The 27,226-nt window shown below is 46.6% G+C and overlaps 1 long non-coding RNA gene across 1 annotated transcript; it reads left to right on the plus strand.

Annotated features, from left to right (window-relative positions):
* The first annotated feature begins 709 nt into the window (after nucleotides 1-709).
* LOC111941329 (uncharacterized) lies at nucleotides 710-23,949 on the plus strand. Its single transcript, XR_002869962.2, has 4 exons — nucleotides 710-809; nucleotides 2,768-2,927; nucleotides 21,239-21,346; nucleotides 23,455-23,949. It is a non-coding gene; the product is annotated as an uncharacterized LOC111941329 (long non-coding RNA).
* The last annotated feature ends 3,277 nt before the right edge of the window (nucleotides 23,950-27,226 follow it).

The following is a 27,226-nucleotide window of genomic DNA, read 5'->3' on the forward strand; positions in this document are numbered from 1 at the left end:
AGAGTCAAGCTACTTCTATAAGCTGAAAATCACTTGCTATCCTTTTTGGGGTTTTTTTTTTTGTTTTTTTGCGTGCAGGTGTTAGAAAGTTTGCATGGCTCTTGTTCCCCTGAAGCCTGTGAATTTCAGCACCTCATGAAAATCTTCCGGATGGGTATCTTTGAATAGCTGTCAGACATAGGTGGCATGGAAATAACTTCTTCCTATTTTGTCTATCAAATGCCCTATTTGGGCAGTCATTCAACAGTTTTGAGAGGCTGAATCTCTGGCAGGATGAACATATTGCTGCTCAGTATTTCCCAGGTACCCTGCTGGGACCGGTGTGCTCTGCTGTCTCACAGCAGGTGTCACTGGCATCTGACAGAAACTCCTACTGAGGGCCCTCAGGGTCAGAAGGACCCTGGGGCTGGTGGACAGGAAGTGTCACCCGATGAGAAATTTTTTTTAAGACAAATTACTATTTGCCAGAGTAGCAATTCTTCACAGCTGTGAGTGAAGCATGATGCTTGATAGACAATGATAGAATACAGCGGTTTAGAGGGAATTGTTAATTGTTTGCTTTGGAAGCTGGGAATTAGTGATTTAAGTACAATTAATTAATTATTTTCCACATTGTGAACAAAATATATTTTAAAATATCCTGCTTTACTTCAAAAAGCTATGTGGAAAGAAGTAATATTTGTTTTCTGTTTTCTTTTTTGCAGACAGAACCACATCGTCCTGGACACTGGCTTTTTCTAAGTCACATTTAAGCGAGGGATAGAGAGGGGACAGGTCATTGTGGCCAAACTGTAAATTTCACAGTGCAGGTGAGAGAAATTTCTTGGTGTTCTCTGTTGGCAGCGTTCCTCATGTTGTTTCACCCAAATATGGATATTTAAAACTCTTAACAAATTGCAGTGGCGATGCCCTATAATTTACTAACCAATTCCCTATCCCAAGACATGCCCTGCACTGTGGTCCTTGCAGAGCGCTTTGCTCGTGGTCACAGACACTGCATCAGCCAAGGAGGGAGACAAAGGGAAGGAGCAAAGTAGATGGGAGCAGTGGGGTAAGACTGGGAACACACGAAGGAGGGGAAAGAGAAGTACCGTGGAAAAGCAAGGAATGTGGAGAGAAAGGGTTGGGGGTGGAGCTGGAAGAATATGAAGAGCCTTTGCGGGAACACTCCTTGGGAGGTTTGTTTGGTGGAGAGGATCTTGTACGGGTAGACAGAAAAAAGCTCACTTAAGTTTGATCTCCTCTGAATCTTGGAGTCAAAGGCTCTCAGCATCACTTTGGTACAAGCGAAAAATCATGAAAAGTAATGTCACAGCTTTCTAGGACTGGTCTACACAGACCACGAAAAGGTGCTTTTTTGTTCCCTTTTTTTTTTTTTATTTCTTTAAAGCAAGGAAAATCACTGATTAAACTGTACTACTGAGCATTATTAAACAAAACACTTGTTGCCCTTCCCTGGAAACTGCAGCTTTTAGCATGCTTTGCGTGACTCTACTTGATCAACAAAAAATAATCTGTTTTAGTAGGTAGGTTCAGGCACCTACCTACACTTTTTGTGTGCCAAGTTTCTTCTTCGGGGTTTTCTGGGGAAGCCCTTAGCGCCAAAGCAGGTCAGAGGCAGGGCTGGGGAGCAAAGACATGGGGGTCAGAGCCTGCAGCAGGGATTGCAGGGAGAGACAAAGGCACAGCCACAGCGTGGCCCTGCGGCTGGAGGCAAAACTCCCAGCTGGAAAACAGCTCCCGGTTAAAGCTGAGTAGCCTCTCTGCGCCCTTTCCTGGCCTTGGGCGCAGCCAGGCGGATGCTTCAGGCTGGCGAGCGTGTGTCAAGCACTGACTGGGGAAAGCAAAGTCGTACTTTAAAAGGCAGAAAAGCTGCGGCATTGTGCGCGCATTGTGTGTGCCCGAGCAGCGCCCAGCGCACCGCTGGATGTCAAAGCACGCCCGGCAGTAGGGAGAGCCGTGAGTACCGCTGCTTTCAGCCGCCGGGGGTTGATGCTGATGGGGGATCGGTAGGACCTCCCCCCCCCCGCCACCCCCTCCCACCGTAATTCCATGCCTAAGGGATGTAAATAGTCTTTATTTAAAAAACAAAGTGTAAAGTGGGGATAGTTCGAGCTTATTGGCACTGGCGGACAAAATCTGAATACTTTTACAAAGAGCCCCTGTTTTTTTTTGCCTGGGCCCCTTTGTTCTCCTTGCCTCTCTCTGACCCTCTAGCAATCACCATGGTAATTACCAAGTAATGCCCTATTTACAAGTACCTTCCGAAATCTGCTGGAGTTTTGCTTGAGCCTGTAATAAAAATGTTTCTCCCCAGATGAGAAATCGGGTTATTTCTCAAATTCAAACTTTCTGAAAAGGCAGTGAATAGCTGGCATCCTGCTGAAGTTAACAGATCTGTGGGGATTTACACTAGATAAGCATCTGCCCAGCGTCTGCCCGAGGCAATACCTCTAACCAGAAGTGTGTAGGTCGTGGTAATCGGGAGAGAAAGAAGTGGTTTTATGTTTTGTGCTGCTAATAAAAATAGGCAGTGCACTGCATGTATTTCTGAGGACAGCAGAAAGTTTTCAGCAATCTTTCTGATTTTGGAGAGTCTGGTCTTACTTGCTGTGTGACCAGTTGGTATTTCCCTTGTGAAGCCTGTGCCATAGGACAGGTTTCCCAAAGAGGTGGTGGGATCTCTGTCTGTCGGGCTGTTTAAAATTTGACTTGGTCGTGGCCCTGAAGAAGCTGATCTAACCTGGGTTATAACCATGTTTTATAGGTTTGTGTTGAAGAAGAAACCTTGTCATTTCTGCGGTTCTCTCTGTTCCTGTGCTAAAAAACACGATTTCCAGAAGTTTCTCTCAAAACAGCTCATGTCCTGACAACGATACAGGAAAGTGATCTGAGAACACAAGGAAAGGACTTCTCAAAAACGCCAGGTGCTTAGGTTTTCTTTCTTCCAGCTGGCTCTGATAGTTTTGCTTATGCAGTTTGGGTATTCATATGCAAATCACAGATTTGCCGACCGTGCTGGACCATTATCAGAAAACGGGTCTTACAAGAGATTTAACAATAACTTCCAGGATCATTTCGTGTTTGGGCCCTGGAAAGGGAAGCAGAGCGGCATCATTTTGAGACCTTTGAGATTCCTTCCGCTTTACTCTGCTCTGAGACAATGCAATATTTGCTGTGTGTGAGTGGCCTGGTTTTGGCTGGGATGGAGTTAATTTCTTCAATGGTGGCTAGTATAGGGGGCTGTGTTTTGGATTTGTGCTGGAATAAGTGTTGGAAACACAGGAATGTTTTTGTTGCTGCTGAGCAGGGCTTGCACAGAGCCCAAACCTTTGCTGTTTCTCAAGCACAGGACCACAGAGGGGGCTGGGGGTGCATGCGGAGTTGGGAGGGACGTTGCCTGGATATCTGATCCCAACTGACCCAAGGGATATCCCACAGCATATGGTGTCAAGCACAGCCTAAAAAGCTGGGGGAAGGAAGGAGGAGGAGGCGCGGGGGGGGGGGAGGTTTGGAGTGATGGCGTTTGTCTGACCAAGTCACCGTGGGGCGTGAGGGGGCCCTGCTCTCCTGGAGATGTGAAACACCTGCCTGCCCATGGGAAACGGTGAACAAATTCCTCGTTTTGCTTTGCTTGTGTGTGTGGCTTTTGCTTTACCTATTAAACCACCTCTACCTCAGTTTTCTTGGTTTTGCTCTTCCAGTTCCCCCCACCCCGTCCCGCCGGGGGGAGTGAGTGAGCAGCTGCGGGGGACGCATTGCTGGCAGGGGTTAAACCACAACAGAGTGTCTTTATTACTTTAAAAAACAGAGAACAAGGGAGAGGTGGAAAATTATATGTGAAAATAATTTTTAAAAATACCGTTTCTTCCTGTAAGAAGTGTTTGTTTAAATGTGAACATAAGAAAAGGTCTGAGGGCAGGGACAGGCTGAGATCTGCTTCCAGTAAGTGAGCAGAAGACTCTCTGGTCCGGACAAGGTGCTAAGCACAGGAGGTACAGGGCTGACCTCTGCACCCTGCAGAAAGAGGGGGCCTCCAGCCTAAATGCAGGAGATCACAGCTAGGCTCAGTGCAGCTTCCCTGATGCTCAGAGAGCAAAACCAGCGCAGTGCACCCCACGGGCAACACACGGTGCCCCCGTTCCTTCCCTCCGGGGTGTGGAGCAAACCAACATCCCTGCGTGGACCACACTGGCAAGGGGGAATAACCCAAAGTTATTAGGGGGCATTGGTGCATCCCCTTGGCTGTAGCTGCCAGCCCAGTGCTGTCAGCAACGCTGTGCCGTGCTGAGGGCTCTGCTGTGGTGGAGACATGGGGTGGTTCTTGCTGGTTCAGTGCAAATAGCTGAGCACTGAAAGTAATTTCTTTCATTCACTTCTTACACATCCTGAATGGGGCGTGTCAGTTTTTTCTCCTCAGAACTAGTCTGGGCAACACTGAGAGAGGAGTAGAAAAATCAGAGCTAATCCTGCAGGAATGAGTCATTCTGGCATAGGATTTGCAGAGCGAGATGAGAAGTTCAGGTAAGACAAAGGGAAATGGAGGCTGTAGTAAAACTGTGGTTTGGAGCATGACAGTTAAACTGCTATGAAGTCAAAGTTGGAAACCCCCTCCCAACAAATTGCTGAACTCAAAACCTTGGCAGTGTCTAGAACAAGTCAATATTCACGCACACTAGTTGCAGAAACTGAGGTTCTTTCCCATGGGACCTGTTTAGGTTGGATTGTTAATTGCCATGGGTCTGGAAAAGAATTACTATTATTTCATTATTATTTTTAATTAAACACAAATAAAAATGGCTGTCCTTTTAATGTTGAGCTTTGAAATATTTTCTGCATTTTTTAGCCAGGATTACACTGGCCAAGTCCAAACAGAGAAGCACTGGAATTCTGACAAAGGTTTAAGGTAACTTTCAACCAGATTTCTCTAGCAAGGACAGTGGAGTAGTTTGGGTTAAAGCACAAGCCCAGCCTAGCTATCTGGGCCCAGGAAAGGAAGGCTGGGTTTCTAGAAGCTACAGTAGGCACAGAAATAATTTCCCCCTGCCTCCTTTAAAAGTCTTTTAAATACTTTAGCTTGCTTTCTTCACCTGGTATCTTTGCAGACACATCCACCAGATTGCCGACCCGTAGCTCAAGAGAGCTCACCTCCAGAGCACGAATTAGAGGAAGTAATTTTTCCATTATTATTTAAAACATTTCAACGTGTAAAAAAAAAATGTTGGTGTGATTACAGCAAAAAGCTAAAGAATCACAGAGTCACAGAGAAGAGGACACCTTCCCACCCCAGCCTCTCCCACTCGTTAGTAGAGATGTGACACTTGCAGGAGAGTTGTACACTTAGATGAGGATAAAGACTAAGTTTTAAAGGAAGATATTTCTGAAATGCCCAGAACATTGGCAGAAATGTGGTAGCCTTTCAGTAGATGTAGGTCCTGTTCCACAAGCCAGGATGGGAGAAAACCAGCTGACCTTTATGAACAGACCAGCTGAGACCTGCTAGACCTCTGGGTGTTTATGCCTGGCAGGCAGTGAAATGTTGGAGTCCCTGTGGCAGGCCTTTGGCAGCGACAGTTTGTGTGTCTTGTTGCTCTTTAGACATCACCGTGGGCAGATCTGAGCAGCAAAAGGGTCTGTGGCAGCAGCAAACGGAACAAGGCTTGCTGGAGCTGCGAGCCCACCATCCTGGTGGGGATGGGGATGGGGATGGGAATGGGAATGGGGATGGGGATGGGGATGGGGATGGGGATGGGGATGGGGGTGGGGATGGGGATGGGGATGGGGATGGGGATGGGGATGGGGCCCAGGCGAGGCCAGCGCAGGCTCAGCTGTGCCTCTGGCCAGGCTGGCCCAGCTCAGGGCTGCTGTGCATGCCGGCGCATTCTCCCGGGGATTAGCCCTGCGAGGAATGTGGTGCCGGAGGAATGTCTTCCCGGTGCAACCTGAAACCCTCGCTCTGATGCAGCCTGAAAAACAGGGTGGGTTGTGGCAGCTCCGACAGTGCCATGACCCCTGAGATTGGGGCTGGGGGTCATGGGAAATAATTTCTGGTGTTTGGACTTGAAAAACCTGGACTGGAGCAGTGGCCTTGCATGCTGCATGTCTGGGGTGCAGGCAGCATCCCCCAAGAGCAAAGGACCACAGGTGCGGGCACTGTTGGCAGACTTGGACTCGTCTCCCTCTACATTCTGCCAGTTTCGTGGCACCAAGGTCCTCTGCCTCTACACAGCTAGCTGGGCAGTGGTTATGGGGAAATGGATTTTTCTTCAACACTCTGGGGCTTGAGGGCTCTCGCCCCTCCCTGATACACCCAGCTGCTTGGCACAGCTGTCCATGTAGATGCTGACCTAGCTCTGGAACCACCAGTGCCCTTATCAGCGTGGCATCAGGAGGCGTGTGCTGCTGTGTGCTCTTTCCTACACCACCCCTTGGGCAAAGAGGGTGTAAAGCCATGCTAGCTCTAAGGCCAGCTGGCAAATCCAAAATAAAACTCAATCCACATACGATGCACATTCCTACTGATTCCTTCACCGAGTTCAGCTTTTCCCCACATTGCTTGCTTCAGAGACTGACCACAGCTGGCTTTTTGGTGCCAAGCCTTCCTCTAGCACCTCAAGCACACAGCTTGTATGGCAGTCAGATGGTGCTGCCTCGTTCTCCACCTCGTGAGGGGTGTTTCAGCACTGTGTGAGTCTCCAGGGCCAGGGCTGGGTGTGGAGGGAAGCGTATCTCGTGCGGCTGCTGTGCACAAAGCTGTTTTCCAATGAGCTCATGGCCGGGTCAGCGCCAGAACGAGGGCAAATGGAGCGTAGAGAGGGTTTGCACCCACATGCTGGCCTCATGCAACCTGTATTTGGGACTTAACTTCTGATCAAATTCCTGCCAGGTTATTGCTCAACCTCCTTGTAGGGGCAGGAGCCGTGTGTACTAGATGAAGGCATTTGGCCTCATGCAGCTACACAACAATATCTTTTCTGGCAGCTGCTGCTTTGGGTTTTTTCCCTTCTCCTTGTCTGGAGGGGCTGCCAGAACCCCCTGTGATGACTGGGGATCCTCTCCCCTTATGGGCAGTTCAGCATATTCCTGGCAGCACCCAGCTTTGCCTGTGGCTAGCCCAGCAGATAAAGCACGGAGCAGAGACTTAGGAACTAGTCCAGCATTAAATATGCTGGGACCCTAAAGCTCAGAGCTTCCTTGTACTCCTGCTTGACGTAGCCATGTGAGATTTCCCAGCTGCCCAGCTCCTGTCTCGGAAGCTGAACACCAAGGCAAAGTCCTGGCTAATACTTTAGAGACCCTGTGAGATAGAAAGCTGTGCATTTGGCTCATGATTTGTGTGAGCCCACCTGCAATCCTTTTGTGCTACAAAGACCTGGGGGCAGGTAACCTGCAGAATGAGGTAGGAAAGGAAAGAAGGAAGGAAGCTCTGAGGGCACCACAGAAAAGCCGCAGCAGACTCAGGGGGTGCCATTTTTGTCATGGGTAGATAGAAGAAACACTGTGGCTCTCCCCTCCTTGAAATACAGACAGAAGTTGTTGCAGATGGCCATGTGCTCTGGGATAAGCCTGTTCCTTGAGCAGGGAGGTTGGACCATGTGACCCACTGTGGTTCCTGACCCCTTCTGTGATTCTGTGATTTTGGAGTACCGAGCAGCACAGGTGGTCCTGGGACCTGCTGGTGACAGGAGCAGCTGGACTGAGCTGCCCCCTTACATCCCTGGCCCCAAGCATGCCAAGTACTGCCAGAAAAGAAGCAGAGGCGGACTCATACTGATCAGCAGAACAAAGCCTGATAGGGTTGGGGGCACAGCCACAGAGAGGCTGAAGGAATGGAATGGGATGGCCCCCAGAGGCCTCAGACAGGTCTTCCGGGGCAGGTCGTTGTTGTTTTGCTCTGCCATTCCTTTACCATTAAGAAAAGGTTCTGCATCAAAAGCATGGCATGGAAAGCATGGCATCACCTTCCCTTTTTGCCCTATCTTCCACCAACAGAACAGCAGTGGCTGTGAGATTGCGATAAACAGTTTTCCATCTCCTGCAACTTTTGTCCCAAGGAGCCTGAAACCTGTAGATTTTCACCCAAGACCCTCAGCCAGTTCCTGGCATTATCCTGAGCACATATTCCCTCTGCTCAGCTACTCTTTCCTTTCTGTGAACCAGAGATAATGGCTTCCCTGGTCTTTCCTCTAGAAGGTCTGGCACACCGGGCAGGTACTAGGTAGGAAACATCTGAATCCACTGACTCATTACCACTCAGGCCTTTAAAATGTTCCCCGCACAGCGGACTTTTCTCCCAGAACCTTTCCCAGCCTTCTGGGCACTAAGGATAGATGGCACAGTGCCGGAGGAAGGCACAGTACTTTCCTAAATGGTGCCTGAGGTTCTTCTCCATTTTTTTGGTTTTCATAATATTCAATTTCTTTGATTTTTTTTTTTTCCTTTGTTTGTTTATTTTGGAAGCCTAGAGGCCTTTCAAGAGAGGTCACATAGGGAGAGAGGGCGCAGAAAGACATTTCTTTTTGGTTTTATTCTGAGTCAGAGTAGGAGGTTTGGTGCAGAGGTTTGTGAAAGTACTTGGAATATATGTCTGCTGCTCAAATAACTCTCTTGGCCCAGTGATGGAAGCACATGGAGCTTGGAGAAATGTCACATCTCCCAGGCACCTACACCCTGTGTAAAGGTGCAGGGCAGGTCTTGGGCAGATGGAGAGCACATTACCACTATTTGAAGTCCTGGAGCTGAGGTGGGAAAGACCACCTGGTCCCCTTGCTCAGAGCAGTTCACCAGGGGTGCCTGGGACCTGCAGCCCACAGGCATCTCCCCCCACACCTGCAGGAACAAGAACAGGAGGACACTTGGGCTGCCAGGGCCTTCTGGCCTTGTGGGTGGCTGGGATTGATGGCAGGTCCTGTGGACCCAGGGCACAGGGGGGTGACCAGATTAGCAGCAACACCATGAAATGCACACTCCTATGCATAAGGATGAGTTTAGCAACAGTTCAGCTGTTGCCATTTAGCAGGCATGGAGGACAGCAGCTAGCACTGCTCTGTGCACTCACACATCACAGTGGCACTGTGGCAGCTGCTCAGTCCCTGAAGTGGCTGGAGGAGTACAGCAGTGGCTCTTCTGCGTTGGTCAGCATCATCCTCCTGACCAGGCAGAGCTAGTGTGCACTGCAGAGGAGCCAGACCACCCCACCACGGGCTGTGTGCTGCTCTGGGCCTGGAGGAGCTCCTGCCTCTTTCTGGCAGGACCTCCAGTCACAGTCAAAATAGCACAGGGCTCTGAGGGGGTCACCTGGCAGTCACAGCTGCCCCTGCCAGAAGGGATCCATTGTGCCCGGCGTGCTCAAAAGACTTCTGGAGTTCTGTAAATGAAACCGCCAGTGCATGAAATATGTAAATACTCGTCTGAGCAGTGATGCTGACCCTTGGTCCCTCTTTCTGGCCCACTGATCTTTAAATAGTTTAGCCTTAATGGAAAGGGGGTCTGACACCACCTCCTTATGCCCTCCCACTAAGAGGGCAACATGTAGCCTGGAGGAGCAGGAATTGCTCTGTAAAGGGGAGAAGGTGGGAAAGAGTTGTCCATGGGCAGAGAAGGAGTTGGCATGGGAGGCCTAGGGGTTTAGGAGTGTGGGTTTAGGAGGGAGAGTGCTCTCCCTTTAGGAGGCAGAGCAGGAGTACCCTGGGGAGAGTTTCCACTGCAGACACGTTCCTGGGGTTCTCCATCGCCCATCAGAAGCTGGGTCCACATGTCTGCTCACACCAAGAGTACCTCAGGCACCATGTGGCCCAGCAGCTGCAGGGGAAAAGGCCTGGTTTGGGGCTGAGCTGGGCTTTGACAAGGGAATGTGTGCACAGATCAACGCCTGAGGTTTGTCCGCTGTGCTCAGGCTACATTACCAGCAAGCTGCTGAGTAACTTCTGGGTAGCATGAAACAGTATTTCCCAAACCAGCCCTGCCCATGATTCATCAGAACTCTTATCTTCATCGTTGGAAAGCTTTTGTCATTTTAATGAAGAAACAACTTCCTGCTGCTGGATGGGCGATTACCCAACACAAACTGCAGATATTCAAAGGGAAGGGCCTGTGATCCATTAGTTGGCTAAGGGCTATTCTTCAGCCCAAGAGCCAGGATAATCCTAGGTGGGAACATCCACAAAGGGGTCAGCTGTTAAAGGAATTTAAGTGCCTTTACATTGGCATCTAGAGCCCTGCTGGGAAGCTGAGCCCTATGGAAGACCTCCTGTGACCTTTTTCACAAGTCTTGGGGGAAGGCTTCTAAATCACTGAGGCACGTCTGAAGACATCGCTCTCTGTTTTCTCCATCACTGGGCTTTCAAACAATTGCATCCTTGTCACACATTTGTCAAAGAGAAAGGGGGAGATGAAGAAAGAAATTTCAATAGTCTCAGGGCTTTGCTTACAGCTGTGTTAATGCTGAATAGCACGCGGAGGTGGAAGGGATATCCTGAACAATGTCTGGTCTCCAGGCAGAATCCGTTTCCCATGACAGTGCCTTTCTGAAGCAGGAATGCCAGCATGAAGCAAAACTTGTTAAAGTAGTAAAAGAAGAGGTCTCTATTGTGTCCTGTGTGACAGAATAATCCTCCCTCAAGAGCAGACTGCTGTCTTTTTCCCTCCCATCTGTGAATTTTGGCTTCGATCAACTTCGTGATTTTCACAAGGTATAAAATTAAAATCCTACCTCTTAAAAGCAACCAGCCAACCCTGCAGGATCTTCCCACAGACATGCCCACAACTGTGAACGTAGTTTTCCTGTACTGACTAAAATGTCTGAGAGCATTAACCTGAAATAAGGTTTCCTGTTAGGAGTTGCATTTGATAAGAAGAAACAAAAATTTTCAATATCTCCATCCATTCCACTGGTCAAACATAATTTCCCTTTCTCAATGCTTTATTCGCAGGTTCACTGTGTTCCTCAATTTTCTCCTAAATTTTTTTCTTTAAAGCTTTCCTTTCTGAAGTACCTGTGAAAACCAGCAGACAATTATTTAGACTTACCAAATGAGCCAAGCTATCTTGCTCCTGTCTTTCCAGCTCCTTGTGCCCTGTGTTTGTCCCACATTTATGTTCTGTGTTTGAACTCTGGATAGGGTGTCTCATCTCACAGCTCAGCCTCTTAAGGGTTGTATTAATAATTAATCACAAGCGTCATCAGTATTGTCAATATATCTATACAGGGGCTGAATATACCAAATTAAAAGTGAAACAAGGCCTTAGCAGGGAAACAGGGCTGTTCCTTCCCCCTGTTTTATTTCAAAAACTACTGATTGTCATGTCCTTTCCACTTTTTTTTTAATTCCAGCAATATTCATTGGAGGTTGTTCATAGTATGCCTGTGATTCTGCCATCAAAGGGAAAAGGATTTTTTTTTGTCTCAGGATGGAGAAAATCTTAGTAATTTGTCTGGTACTTGTGTTAAACAGTCTTCACTGGAACAGAGCATCTCTCCAGGTCCCTGACCACAAGGGAAATGATGCACATAGGGGATGCCCAGCTATTGGAACCCATGCTCTCAGCTCAACAGACTTCATAAAGTATCCTGGAGGCAGAGGTTTCTAATTTCACATGCCCACAGTGAGTGCAAGCCCTGGACACCAGCCACCACAAAAAATAGTTGTCAGAGGGACTGGCTAGGCTCATGGGCAGTCCCTGGCCAGGAGCCACTGGGCAGGAGCGTGCTTCTGGTGTCCTCATATTGTGAGGTGAGGTGGGTGGCGGATCCCTAGCCTGGCATATTTGGAGGGAAGTTACCATGTCAAACACCAGTACGAGTGTTGGTGGGACCTTCACTTTGCTGGTAAATGCTACCTAGATTTGGCTCTGGCACTTGAGACTTATGTGACTTGTTACAGCCTTTGAACAGAAGCAAAGCAATTCCTCCTAAATGTCAAAGTTACACATCTCCAAATCTGGTAGCAGCTCTGCACTGTTTACTTAGGGATTTCTTACATTTTTGAAACAGAAGTCCACCAGCAAGCACTCAGACTGTGCATCTTGGTTACCAGTTCATCAGTAATTTAATTATGTAGCCTTAAGATTCAGACTGCCTCTTTCTGAAAGGCGTGCTCTAGCTGGAGCAGGCAGGTTTAGCAATCCTGTACCACAGTCAAAACTGGTCCATTTAGCTCCACGTATAGTGGTGCTCATACACAGCCCCCTCACTGCACACTGGAGCACCATGATGCCAGACAAGCAGGTCTGACAAACTGACAAGCGGCTTTAATCGAAAAGTGGGGAGTAAAAGTTCCTGAAACTGCAAACAACACATTTTGACATTTGAAAAAACCCACAGCCCTCTGAAAGGAAGAGGAAGGCTTCCTTTTGATCCAGTTGAAGTGAAATAAATAGTCTGACACATCTGCTTCCATGCAGTCAGAAACTTGCAGTCAGAAACCTCCCTACACATTTGTGTGCTGAGAATAGGTGTTCTCTTCACAGGGAGAAGAGGATTCAGGAGAAGCAAGGTGAGATATGTGCACCATCTCTCAGGGAGGGTGTTGTACAAATTGTTCTTTAAAAACTCTTTAATTGCCAAATCCTTCAAAGTGTGGAGGGATGCAGCTTCTGATCATAATCCTACCATCACTCCTGTTGTTAAAAGTGGGCTGGTCTATCTGTAATGAAGAGCCCATCCGTGATACTCTCTTAATTTAGAGCTGCTCAGAGAGGAACACCCACTCCCATGGCTCGCCTGTGGGCTGAAGTGGTTTCACTGAATCCTTCTTAGGCATTTCAGTGAGTCCCCACTCTCCAAAAATTGCTGAGAGTAGTGCATCCTCTATGTGTGGGAAGTGTGGCACAAAACAGTGTGTTTGCGTGGGTACCAGTCCACTTGTGCTTCCATCAGCTGTAAACTTCACAAGAAACAGCATCTTCTCCTACCTAGGTCTTTGGCTACTTCTGAGCACTGCACCAAGAACAGATGTCTGCTGGATCAGTGTCAGGAATAGTCAGGAAAAGAACTTTCCACAGAGTTATTTTTTATCAGTTCCTTGCTTTTTAATCCATGTGACAAGTAGATCACAGATCTTCAAGGGATACTTATTAGGCACCTAAAATGAGATTAAGTGGACTGGCAAAGCCATTTGGCTGCTATAATTATCATCCTCCTATTTACATTGCACCTTTAGCTGAAGTTTGGGCAGGACTGATGAGAAACCAGGATCACTCATGGGTGTAAGCTAGTGTTAGTCATATTTCCCCGATTTCTGCATGGCTGCTGCAGATTTCAGATGGGAGCCAAGCAGAAAGGAGATGAAATTTAGTGCTGGTTCCTCCAGCCCAGGCTCTCTTAGGCGGTGAAGATGTTTCAGCACTTTTGGGGCAGTTCATATGTCATTGGGGTTGTTGTAGGTCTTCATATGTGATCTCTTGGCCACCTTCACTGCACTGCCTGTGGTTCCTGCAGTTTCTTTTCAAAGGATGGGGAACCCGTGTCCCTCTGAGGGGGATAACCTCAGACAGCTGTTGCTTGGCTCCGTTTATGTGAGTAAAATGCCATGTGTTTTGATGGAAGTGATATCGAATAGAATCTTCTTAACAGAGTTATCCCACTTTCACAACAATGTCAGGTGATGAGGTAAAAAGTACTGAAACTTAGTTATAGATTACAATTTCTTTCATGGTAAGACGGTTTTGTTTGAAAGGAGACTGTGTTGCAGTGCGTGGACACAGTCCCTGTGCTGCTGCCCTAAGGCTGAACAGTAATGGGAGCTCAGTTTGAGAGGGAGTTCCTAAAATCAGTGTGCCTGCTGCACTTAGGAGAAAGGCACAGGACTAGTGCCAAGCTCCACTTTGTTACCCCTGGGTTCATTAGATAGGTACAAGAGTCCTCAAAATTTGTCCAGAAAAGTTTGCATTTGTGAACAGAGGGCTTGACTGGAAAAACTGAGATGTCTGACAGAGAGTATGTCAGCAAGCAGAAGGGATGACTGCACATGCATGGGGGTGTGTGCATAAATTTTCCATTTACATAAGGAGGGTTGGCAAAGGCTCTCTGGGCTCTAGGAGAGAGACCCAAAAGCTCAGATGACATTTGCTGGAGAGAAGAGAAAGGAGCCTGTGGGCAGGCCTCAAACACATGCAGTGTATTTAGCTTGTCATCATTCCTGATGCATTTTGGTTGTGAGGGGAGAAATCCTTGGGAGAGGAAGGCAGCTTGTGCTTGTGATACCAGGCAAAAGTGAAAACCAGCTAATGTACTGAAGTACTTGTAGGGGGGTGATAACCCCTAAATATGCCTTGGGTGCAAACTCCCTAAATTTAAAATATGAAAGAAGTGAAACAATTTGTTTGATACGCTCTTTGTAGCAGCCAGGATTAATCTATGTGTGTGTGCCACTGTGCTGGGAGAGCCGCCAAAAAGAAACTGGCAGCAAATCTGTGGTGACCAGACAGAGCAACAGCCTGGGATAAGACAGCATCCAGCCTCAAGGACTCTGGGAAAACAGGTGAGGAGAGCTTGGAGTTACTACGCTTCAGGAGAGGACTTGTTACTCATTGTGTCCCATCTCTCTGTTGTCCGCTTCCTTTGTCTCTTGTGGGACATGATGCATAAATAAAGACTTCTGAGTTTAATGTCCCTGAGACTGAAACCAGCATAACATCACCAGTCCTAAAATCTGATTTTTGTCAGTGTTGTTGCAAGCAAGAGATGCCAGCTACTGGGTGCTCCAGACACCTGAGCAAGGCACTGGGCTAGGACAGACTCTGCTGCAAGTGAGCATGTTGTGAGCCCCCCTGGCAAGGTCTTCAGATACCCGTACTCTTCCAGTGTTGTCCATCACCTATGTCTGTTGCCCCCAGGAAACCACAAAATCATCCTCAAACTCCTTCCCTCCGGTTTCTGTCTCATAGGGCTGAGATTAGAACATGTTTCAACTTAACATCCTGCAACATTGCCTGGCTTCTCTCCCAAGGAAAAGGTGTGGAACAGACATTTAGAGAGGTCTAGGAAAGGCTCAGGCAGAGGGGGAGCAATCCATCACTTTGTTGAGAGGAGAGTTCCTTTCAGAAATGGCAAATCCTTTGTTAAAAGGTGATAAACATGGGGTGTGGGGTTTTTCATTAAGAGTAGTTCAGAAGTTTTGTGCAGAATTTGTTAAATACCATTTACAGTTGGAAAACAAATATTTAAAGACTAATTAAAAGAGGTCTTCCAGTGAAGCTCTAATTCAGCCTTCCACACTCATGGAGAGCCACTTCCCAGTGGACTGAGCTAACTGCAACTAGGTACTGCCAGATGACATCCCAATGGTGCTGTGCTCTGCAGTTTCACAGGGACAGCTCACACACAATTCTGCGTGGGGGGATCCTTGCCTGAGCTGTTCCTCCAGCTTGCTGGTGACTCACAAGCATGAAAGACAAAATTGAGAAATATGCTGCCAGTGACAGCTCTCGTTACCTCCAGACCATGTCTGTAAGCCTCCAGAGCCTACCTTGATCATCCCAGCCATTCTTGATCTCTCACTTGTCTGTTTACCTCCATCCTTCCAGAGGTGTACAGCAATGCCATCTCTGGCTAAAGCCTTATCTTTTTCCCTTCTGGGTTTCTCTCCCAGGAAAAAGGATTGCACCCAGTTCCTTCCTGAGGAGGTAAGGAAAGCCAGGCCCCTCTGCTAGTGCCTCTTACACCACATAAGCCCAGGAGAAGGCCATCTCTGCTCTGCAGCAGTCTGTGGGCTCAAGGCCTTATTAAATAGTAGAGGAGCAGAAGTACACACCTACCACAAGGTTTCATATTCAGCCAGTTAGCTTCGACAACAGCTTTTACCTGTGCTCTCTGCAGCAGAGAAAACCTACCTAGGTTTGCTGATTTTCATTCCATATGCAGCCTGTAGTGCAGCATCCCACTGCAAGCTCAGCGGATCATTTCCAAGTCAATGGAAACTTCCAGCTGAGCCACGCTCAGCAACTTCACTGCTGCTTCTCCTGCTCTGCAGAGCCCTTGTTTCTCTGTGCTCTTTGTGCCCCTTCTCACCTGTGCAGGACATGGAGAAATCACCAGCAGCTGAGATCGAAGGCTGTTTTGGCTGCTGCATCATGGCTGTTCCTCCAAATGTGACAGCCTTTGCTATAATAAAAATCAAACACCACTAGCATGCATGACATAGTTTTTTAACATATGGCCATGAGGCACCTGTGGTGAAAGGTTTAGTTTTGCTTTCTGAGGCCTCCATAACAGTCATCAGGGGGATGACAGGAAGGACAGCAAAGAAGGAGTGTGTGGCACTTCCCTTCTCAGCAGGAGGCATGTGCATACCTGCATCCCTATACCTCCCCAAGGCCCAGCCTCCATCCTCCCACAGGATCTTGTGCCACATATAGTTGCTGCTCATGGGATGGAGAGATGCCTCAGAAAGATTGCTGTGGAGTTCCTTGGAGAATTGCAGAAAGGTTTACATCTGGTGGTCTTAAGCCCAACTACTTGATCAAAGCAGTGCTCACAAAAGCTAGGTCATGTTGCCCAGGGCCTTACCCCATCTGTCTGGAGAATCTCCAAGGACAGAGATCTCCCCTCTTCTCTGGTGCCTGTCCCAGACCTGCACTACTCTAATAAAAAGAGATTTTTTTCCATGTGTCCAACGAGAATTTTCCCTGTGGAAATCTGTGCCCATCATCTCTTGTCTTTTCCCCATGGACCTTAACAATAGCATGTGTCTCTCTCTCCCACGTAAACCTGTGGGACAGTGGACTGGATGACAGCAGCCTGGTACCCTCTTGACCTTCTCCTCCCCAGGCTGAACAAGCCCAGCACCCTTCTCTTCTTCCCCTTACTGTTTATTTAGCTGTGCGTACCCTCTCAGACATCAAAGTATTTTCTCTCCTTTTTTGCCACATCTCCCTTGTGCAGTTATCTCCTAAATGCCTCTCCTGTTGTTGGTCACTCAAGTGCAAAAGGATTGCTTCTGACCACTTTCAACAAGAAAGTGAACCTCCCTGATGAAGCAGCCCAGACACCCAGCCAACATCCCACCATCAAGATCAATGGAATTGTGCTGCACAGAAGTGGTAATCCCCTGAAAAAGCTCACTTAAACTCCGTGTAGATGTCCTTGGTCTTTTATTTCTGTCCTTCTCAAATTCTCTTGCTGGTGCTTAGCTCTGAAGAGACACACGGCTCTCAGGGCAGCAGGCTGCATTACCATCCTGAGAACACTCTGTCTCCAGCAGATCCTCTTTCCAGTCTCCACTTGCGTGAGCTGTTGAGTGGTTAAGTGTGGATTCAAGCCTCCTTGTCATAGCTGGCTAGGCAGGCATTTCGCTGGCGACACCGGGTGCATCCTGCTGGAGAGGTGAAGGCCCTTGAGTCGACTGGAGTGGGGGAGCACTCAGACCTCAGGGGCTTCTCTTTTCCACTGTGCTTGACTTCAAACTGTGCTGTGGCCTTAATCACACACGGCTTTTGTCTGTGACACAGTAAGATACAGTGTGAGACACGGCCTCTCCTGGACCACAGAAGGACTGTTAAGACTGTTTATCTACAGCTGCTTCTCCAGGACGAACCACAAAACATACCCTAGCTAGTGAATAGGGCGATTTGGCAACAAGTTGAGGGCAACTAGTTTCTGCTGAAATATCTGGAAACCCCCACTGCCACATGGACCAGGCCTCCAAAGGCTATGGTTCTCCATGATAACATGCTATAACAAACTATCATGATGCATCCTAGCAACCTAGGTACGAGGCTGCTAAAGACTGTACGCCAAAAAATTCCAGGTAGTTGCTGATGCCAGTCTCATGTCCAGACAAATCAGTGGGAAAACCTGAGAAAGACATTTTAATGTGAAAACCGTGCCTTTCTCTTCACTTTTTTTATGCAGGCCATGTTTTGTGTTGCTTGATTGTCCAAGGAAAGAAAAGCACCGAATATTCAGTGAGTAGATCTAATGTGAAAAATGTGTTTTGGGGGGTGCTTGAATGCAATTGAATAGGGAGGCAGACATGCTCTGCAGCGTGTTGTGGGTGTAAGAGGCAGTTGCTGCAGGTTTCTTGCACATGCTGTGGAGAAGGTGGTGCAGGACTACAATGTATTACAGAGGAACACTGCTCTTCTGGCTTCTCTGTTTCCTAGGCTCTGTCCTCTTTTCTGTGGTGGTTATTTTTTTTTTCATTTTGTGACTTCAGGAAAGAAACTTTCTTTGAGAAGGTCTTGAAAACTCAGAAACATGGACATTTCTAAACTTTCCAGTTAAATATTTACTGTCCCAGACAGAAAATGCTTCATTCACCAATAGTCTGAATGCCCCCACCTGGAAAAGAGTTACAGAGCCTCAGAGATCTTTCAGCAAACAAATTCCTTCTCATTACTGACTCTGTGGGCATGACTGCTCTCAGAAAACTTGAAAGTCAAGCTGCTCAGGAGTGCTGCCCATACATGTTTACCTTGTACTCCAGCTTCCCTCTTCAGACTAAATCAGGTACTTTTTGTCTGGTTTGCCTAAACAAGTACAGCCGAGGAACAAATGCTGGAGCATTCCTCGGGGTTCAGCCAGGCTAGCCCTGGGTTTCTGACACTCATTTCTGTATGATTCCTGTAAGCTCCAGGTTAACCAGCAACACCTGCACGCTCCTCAGCACCACACAGAGATATCAGAAATGCTTGTATATGTGTATTTTTATGTGTTTTTTTAATGTTATTTTTTATTCTTGACCTTACTCCTACACCTTGCTTCAGGCTTGTTCTCTCACCTGAAGTACTGCTGACATCTGCAAAAAACTACTTTTTAACCCGAGGTCAGACTGTGGGCTGCCCTGCCTGGGGAAGCAGGCATCTTAGGCCTTGAACTTGAGCTGCCTGTCTCTGAGAGACCATGGGGCTAAGCTGGAAGTTGCAAAGGTGGCCATGAAGGGCAAACCATTTCTGTTGCAGCCTGGACTGGTCCTGTCAGGGCTTCACAGGAAGGAGCACAACCCCGTGGTTTCCACAGAGGTCTGGTCACCATCCCCTGAGCATAACAGGCTGAAAGACGCTGCATTCAGCAGGAATAAATAACTTTGCAGTGTGCTGGGTGGAGGACATGACTGCAGTGTGATGAGAATATTCAGAATATTGAATGCGAGAACTGAAATCAGTGCCTGGGCTAAATGGGCTAAAACCACCCACACCCCAGCTAGTGAACTTGTGAGCAGTGAGTGTGCTGCGTGTTAACAGTTTCAGTGTAATTTCAAAAACTGATAGCAAATGTTTGTCTCTCTCAGCAATCCAGTGTATTTCATTCCTCAGATATTAAGTTGTACTGACATATTTCACAGCATCACAGGGAGAGCCTGTGTATACTTCTGCTCAAATGACTACTAGAATTCATACCTGATATGATTACTGTGCTATTGGCTGGCTGGAGTACTCCTTGGGAGAGATCTGGCCTACAGATTTTCTAGCATTGCTCAACAGATTTTGCAGCATTGCTCCACAGTTAACATATGGAGCTTGTACCTATACTGGAAAGCAAACGGCAATACTGCAAGCAGATAGTCATGTACCTAAGCCAGACAGGTTTCTGTGCAGCTGATCAGTACTTGGAGCCACAGCATCATGACTTCCATGGTCAATGCCTTTTGAAGGAATGAATGCAAGAGGATTTTGTCAGTAAAAAGATAATAAAGGCTGGGGGAGGTGGGAGTAAGAGAGAGGAAGCCAAACTAATAAAGGAGAGAGTGGACACATAACAGAGAGGTAGCATGCTTTATGTACATATTTGTTCAGTACTGGGAGGGGGATCAGTATGGAGGGTGTCAGATGAAGGTGCTGCCTAAGTGCCAGGATGAAATCCTGCCTCTAAGTATCATTTTCTAACCTGTACTGAGTCCGGATGTCCATTACCAGTTGACCACAAGGTCCTCTTCTGCCCACACTCCTGCTGCTTAATGCCTTGCATGGCAAACAGCACTTCTCTGCCATGTGGGCTCCTGCAGTTCCCTCTTCAACATGGGAGAGGACATGAGCCATCATTGCAGAGACCAGTTCTAGTCTGCATGAACAGACTGGTACATAAAGCCATAGAAGTATTAGAGTATCTCCAGAAAAATCTTTGTGTTCTCAAGGTGGCCACAATTCCTGTGCACACATCGGGGTGGAAGCAGACATCATTTGTTGGCAGACTGAAGAGAGATCAGTGCAAGGCCACGGAGATGGTGGGTGGGTCTGGTGCACCTGACAGAGAGAGGGGAGATGGAAGGAATCAGGCTGTTAGCATGGAAAAGGGATGCCCCAGGAAAGCCCTAATTGCAGATATCCACTGACTTACAGTTACCAACTTCTCTCAGAAGTTCACAGGGATATCTTGTTTTAAAAAGTCTTGTTTTGACCCTTGTCATAAGGGACAAAAGGGACACATTGCAGCATGGGAAATTCTGTTTGTACATAAGGAGTAAAACAACAGTAGTACAGCCCTGGGGCAGGGCCAAAAGGGGTGGTGGGGTGTCCAATGCTGGATATGTTCAAAATTTAGCTGGTCAAGGTGCTGACCAAACTGACCTTGTTTTGAAGGCAGTTGAGCTTGGAAAGGGGGATGGGAACAAAGACTTTCAGATGTGCCTCCCCACCTAAATGTTTCCATGATTCTATGTGCACAGCCTGCAGCTCCCAGACATGTGTTAATCATGCCTTAAAAAATAATTTCTGAGTAATCCTGGGGATTATTTACGTGACCCTGCGGCTCGCTCATGTGAGTACCAAGTGTAGGACTTGCTCTTAATTGAAGAGCTAAATATACATCAGCAGCCCAACAGGATTACTCAGTCTGCAGCAGAGTCTGTTAAATTGGCATGTGTGCTTCCCATTCATTCCTTTCAGATGTTGCTCTGATATAGCATTTTCTGCAACACTGTGTAGCTACATAGAAGAATGATTGAAATAGGCAATTTTCCATGTTTTTCTGGTAGTAAGGAAGGTCAGATCTACTTTCAATATGTGTTTCAGGTTTGTTTCATGTCAGGTTAGAGAAGTGCTATAAATCAAGTGTTACATCACTGACCCCCTGTTGATCTCTATTATCAAAATGTTTGTACACACATGCAGGAATCCATAGTTCACCTTTATTGGTCCTTTGTGATTTCTTGGGATTGGGTCTTCTCAGCATGTCTGCAGCCAATTTTTCTGTCTCAGCTTTTATGGACCAGGAAAGCCACTTTAATTTTAAGCAGGTTGGTTATCTCACTCTTATGCATCACAGATTTTCCCTTACCCACTCTCACACATGTGTTCACAGGCACGGAGCAATCTGGTCAGGATCACTTGGGATGGCACAATGGATGAGGGACACCAGATACCAAGTTTTTCATTGAGTCTCCTGCAGCCCCTATTGGGGTACCTCTTGGTAAGTTGGTTTTTGGGCAGGTCTTGTATGTACTCTCCAGGATACAGGTGTTGCTACAGGGGGACAGTCTTGCCTCAGCACTCTGTTTTCTTTCAGCATCATTTTTCCTTGGTTTGGATTTCATGAAGTATCAGAAAGAGGCAGGACAGAAGTGTGTTCTGAGCCCTGGTTGCCATCCTCTTGTTGTCAGGGCATACAGTCTCTTGTTTGTAAGTCACCACCTGATCTCAGCACAGACCTCCTGGGCATGGCACAAGAAACTGTGTTCCGTCAAAACAAATTCTCCACTTCAACTTTAGGCCTGCTACAAGAGTCCTATGAAATGCAATTAAAGGAGCTCAGAAAAATTCAGATTGGAAGGCATCTTCAGAGCTCACTGTTCTAATAATCTGCTCCAAGCATGGCTGACCACAAAGCTAGATCGGGTTATCTCCAGCGATGGAGATCCCACCATCTCTCTGGTCTGCACTGTGCTTGTGTGATGATTTCATCTCTGTTTTCTCTAAAATTCTCTTGGATTGAATCTAATTCAGGGTGCTACCTGATCAGTGCCATTATGCAGTGCAGAGGCACTTCCCTCCACTGGCTTTCAAGGGCCCCCCAGGCCCTGACCAGCCACCAAGTTCACAGCTGACATGCCTTGCTGTTCACCAGGATTGCATCCCTCCTGTCCAGGGCAAGGGCCCCATTCACTGCTGGGCTTCTCACAGCCATGGGCTGAACACATACTTTGCTCAGACTGTGCTCCAGGAGGTTCATGGCACTCCATTTCTGCAGCCTGTTGAGGCCCCTCTGAAGAGCTGTGCTCCCCTCCAGCTGCTCCCCCAGTGTGGAACAATCACAGCACCCTACATCCCCTCTTCTGTGTTGTTGCAAAAGATTTTAAAAATATTTGCCTGGCATTAACCCTTGAGAAATGTAGCTGTCTGCCAGCTACTCTTACTGATGGACCTCTGTCCTTGAACCTGACAGCCCACCCAGTTTTCCAGTCATTTAACAGTTCACCTGCAAAGTCCATGATTTCATCTATTTAGCTTCAACAATAACGATATAAAAAACTCCAAAATAACTTTTGCCAGAAGACTTCCCTTCCTAAAACACTGTCATGTGCAGACAGAAACTTTGTTTTTTGTCAGTTTGATCCTTTGGTGCCGGCCCAGCCTAGGGATCAACACACTGGTTTTGTGCCTGCCATCTGAACACCCTATTATTGTAATAAACTACACCCACTCATCATTTAGTACTGGCACCAGCAAAAGGGGTTTGTCATATGTGAAAACTAGCAGGGAAATCCATCTTTTGTAAACTCCTAGCATTAGAAATATAACACATTGTTGATCAGACAATAAAACAGATATTGTGAAGGAAAGGGACTGACAGTGCCCTGTAAACATAGTTTTGCTTATTAGAAAAAAAAGAGGCATTAATGCTTTTATTATCTTGGGACAAAAAGTGAGCTACTGGAAGGAGTTACAGGCAGCAAAGAAACATGGCTTTATCTGCAGGTTGGGTGTGCTTTAATCTGACATCCTGACAATGCTGTATGGTGAGTAATACCTAGAGTATGTCTGCCAAACCTCTAGAGCCAAAGCACAGAGTCTACCTGTCACTCCAAAAAGGCCCAAATGAATAGCAGGACGCTAATCCCTCGGGCACCACATTGCCTGATGCATCTGTTTGCTACAGTAGGGAGGAGATGATGCTTCCTTTCAGATTACTGCAGGTGTGGAGCTCCCACACACAGCGAAAAACAAAAAACGCACCGCTGCAAAGCTTTCTGGTAATGGCAAGTAACATGCTTAAACTCCCAGGACACTTGCAATTCACTGTTGCAGAACTAAAACTTACTTACCTTTCTCAGGATGACCCCATACCTCCATGTATTTTGAAGTCTGCTTTGCTATGGTGAAGCATTAGGTGAGAAGCTTGGACATCATTTCTCTGCATGCTTCCCTAAAACCTTACCTGTTTTTACAGGAAAAAAGCATTTAACTGACAAATCCATGAATAGCTCATATAACTAAGGGACACTGTTAAGTTATTAGATCTGAACCAGTAAGTGCCTTTTCCAAATAATTTATACGAAAATTTTTATTTTTATTTTACAGGAAATGTGTCTGGAATTGTTTTTACACCACAATAAAAGTTAAAAGAGGAAGTATTTGGTCTTTTCTGGAAGTCATTACTGTGTTCATATTGATGCTTATGGAGCAGGAAATAGTACCCTCTCAATCAGTATTTCAAAGAATCCTTTACAGAAGTTCCTGAAAACACCCAGCATCACCTTCCTCCTGAAGGTGTCAGTTCAGCTGGGCTTTTTCTATCAGCTTCTCACTTCAATCACCTTCATTTCCTTAACTAGCTGTGAGCTCTGTGTGATCTACCTGAATAGCTTGGAATGTCTGCTAGTAGATCAAGGCTGTGGATTTCACCTATTTTGAGAAGACAAACACATCTAGAATGTATCTAGAATGTATCTAGAATGACTAGAATGACTCCATTGCAAATTAAACAATGAAAATAAGCACTTGTCTGTGAGAACATTCTTGGTTATGTCACCTTAGACACAGTATTGTCCTATCAGTTTTGCAGCTGAGAAAAGAAGCACATTTTTGGAAAAGTGTTCACAGATGAATAAAATGAAACAATTGTCTTAGTCACTGCATGGGTACAATGGATTTCAAACCCATTAAATAGCATCAGAGAAGCATTTTCCACAATTGTTCTCAGGAAAAAAAAAAGCAATTTTAGTGCAGAGTCAGTTTTTTATCTCTGCTTCTTCCACTGCGTGGAATGGCAGGACTTGGATTTGTTTGGATCATTTACTTATTGTCTTGTGTAGAAGAGGTGGAAAGAGATGTCTTTCTGGAGTGTTCAGGCCCATATTTTAAATGGAGTCCTTTCTGCTACCAAATCAATCAAGTGTATATGCTATGACAGTGCAAAACCCTTCAGTGAAAAGAATAAGGCAGGAACATTGTGCCTGCCATCCGGATGAGCCTCCCTGACTTGCTTTACTCCCTAGCAAACCCGCATCTCGGGAGAACAAAAATTTTGAATTCTGCTTTTGGGGTCACAGATTTGAGCTCTGCTGCTTCAGCTGCAAGAAGTGTGAGAGGTGCAAAACTGAGGGTCATCGGCAGACACAAACCTTGAGTGGTTTACCCCTACTAAACCAAAAGAACTCTCTCTGTTTAGTACTTATTTAGTAGATCAGAAACGACAGGGTGCAAAGGCATTACTGATGAGATGCCACCTTTGGAACTCCACCCTGAAACCAGAAGCATGCTATGCTGTCGTGTGCATGCGGAAAATACCCAGCTTAGCACGGAGCTGCCATATCCTGCCCCAGCTTCAGCTTTCAGAGTGATTTAAGGTGGAGCTCATATGGAGTGGCTGTGATGTTGCATCTCCAGGTGGTAACTGCCCTGCTGATGATGAAACGCAGTGTCAGCACCTAAAAGTCTGTTGGGCAGTAGGCAGAAAAGAAAAATCGCTGCTACTCAATGCTATTCAGCCCTCTAGGAACAAGAAAGTCCTTTGCCTGGAGAGCACTGCAGCTGCAAATGCAGACACCCCCCAGCTACAAAGCAGATAGGCTTTGTCCCTGCCTTCCAGGAACCAGCCAACATCCCGTGTATCACAGATGGATTAAGCTTTTACTTGTTTCTCTCTTCTAGCCCCCAAGCTTATCCCTGTGCCTGTGTTTGGCAACTGCAGCAGAGCTTGGCACTGCTGGCCATACCTGGAGACAGTGCTGAGCCATGCAAAGGGAGAAGTGGGAGGGTAAGGGGGGAGAAGCAGTGGCTGCCTGGGTCTGTTTCACCATGACTCCCTGCACGCTCCCTCTAACAGGGACACCATCAGCTCTCCTGGCCAAGGAGGGATGTGGCAACTCATTCAATTATTGGCCTCTTGCAGATCAGTGGCTGGCACATGGACTGTGATAACTTCTGGGGTTACATTAAACTTATCACATGCAACAGGTTTAATTGTTGCACTGGAAATATGTCTTGTGCTTATCTCTGGAAGCATTCCTCCTCCCCTCACCCCACCCTCTCCTCCATTTTGAAGATTTAAGTTTCAAGTTCACATCCATCAGTACAAAAAGGAGCAGGACATGCCCTATCATGTCCTGGACACTCCAAGCCAAAAAATGAGGGAGCTGCACCCTTTCCCCCTCACTTAGATTCTTTTATGTGCACTTAAAATATTCACATAAAGCTTTATCACGCCCAAACCATTTCCGAAGCAATGAGCAGTCACATTTACTATTAGAATTTTGAAGGACTGTAATTCCAGGGTAATTTTACCACTCCCTCTGACAGTCTTTTGTACTTCTGATACTATATGTGTCTCATAAACAAAACAGCCCAGAACATATCAATCACATTATCAGCACAGAGAGGATTACTTAGAAAGGCACTTAGAATTTGCTCTGCACTCCTGGCAAGTCCAATATAGCAGGTAGGCCATCTTACTGTGTAATAGGATTAACACTGATGGAAAAAGTGTTAATACCTTTCTGGTGTTCATATAACCCAATCCTCCTATGAAGTTAAAAATGCATAAAAATAACAGATACTTAAATTGGGTATGTATTTTAAAAAACCTCACAACATTACCTTCAAGTACCTAAACTCACCCATTCCTTCCCCCATTAAAGTTCAAGCTGAAACGGTATTTTCCTTTGAGCAGTCTTCAGGACAATATGCTAGTCTGATTTGTGAGCCCAGAAGTTTTAGTATTCCATGTTTTTTTTCTGCCAGAGTAATGTTTTATTTCAGTGTATTGTGGACCACTAGTTGAAATGGCATAGATTTGAGGCCCAGCACTTCAGGAAAGCCTGTTTTGGGTACATACACACTGAGGATCTCAAGCACCAGAGAATTCAGTCCTTTCTGAATTTTGTAACCACAATGCAAAACAGGCAGTTGAGCTTTAACTCCAGGAGCTAAATAGTTGTAACCAAAAACATGGCATTTGGTTTTTGCCTGCCTAGTTTTCTCCTTGGGCACATAAATGTGAGCACTTTGACAACAATGAAAATAGGCTGAGACACAAAAAGTCATAAAGACAGTGTGATTATGAAATAGTTAAAGTCAGGAGAAAAGCATTACATTCCTTTTAAATACAGGCAAAATTTAATTCAAAAGCCACAGGGAGTATTTTCTTAGCACATGTCTACAGTATTGATAGACACAAGTCATACCCCAGAGACGGAGGCATGTTCCTGGATTGGAAAGTCATCTTCAGGTCCTGAAAGGCTCACAAGGTTCATCTAATTATCATCAGACAACTACAGCAAAAAGCCATGACAAGAGGTATTTCTTGACTGTGTAGCCAGCATAATCTTCTGGAAAAAGCCTTACAGATTTTTGATATTGATCTGGAAAGTCCAATCCAAACAGCAGCAAGGTTTTCCTTGATGTGCAGAATCCAACATGCAAAAGTTGGAGTAAGAAGTATCAAAGTATCAAAGGACAGTCCATTATTCCCTTTCACCTTTTGCAGTAAGAGATCAGGGTTGCAGGTCAGCCCCTTTCTGCTGAACATCTGTGAACCTTGTGCACTGGGTCATCATCAGTGCATTTCCACTCCCTCCCCAGTGGGATTTCTGCACCTCAGGAAGGACCTGATGGTGGATGGTCTTGATGGTTACGTCTGGAGCCTGACTGCAGGCAGGACCACTTGCAAATCGTGCCTTCCCACATGTCACCCTGATGAGTGCTGCTGATACTCATCTCATGGGCTGAGTAACTCTCAGTGGGGCTCAGTCCAATTAAGTATCCATCAGCCAAGATGTGCTCCAGCATTGTGGAAGCCAGCATGTGCAGGGTGTGCTGCCATGAGTTCTGACATACTTCGTGGAGTCTTACA

Source organism: Cyanistes caeruleus, chromosome Z (genome assembly GCF_971803275.1).
Source record: "Cyanistes caeruleus chromosome Z, bCyaCae1.hap1.1, whole genome shotgun sequence".
NCBI classification, from domain to species: Eukaryota; Metazoa; Chordata; class Aves; order Passeriformes; family Paridae; genus Cyanistes; species Cyanistes caeruleus.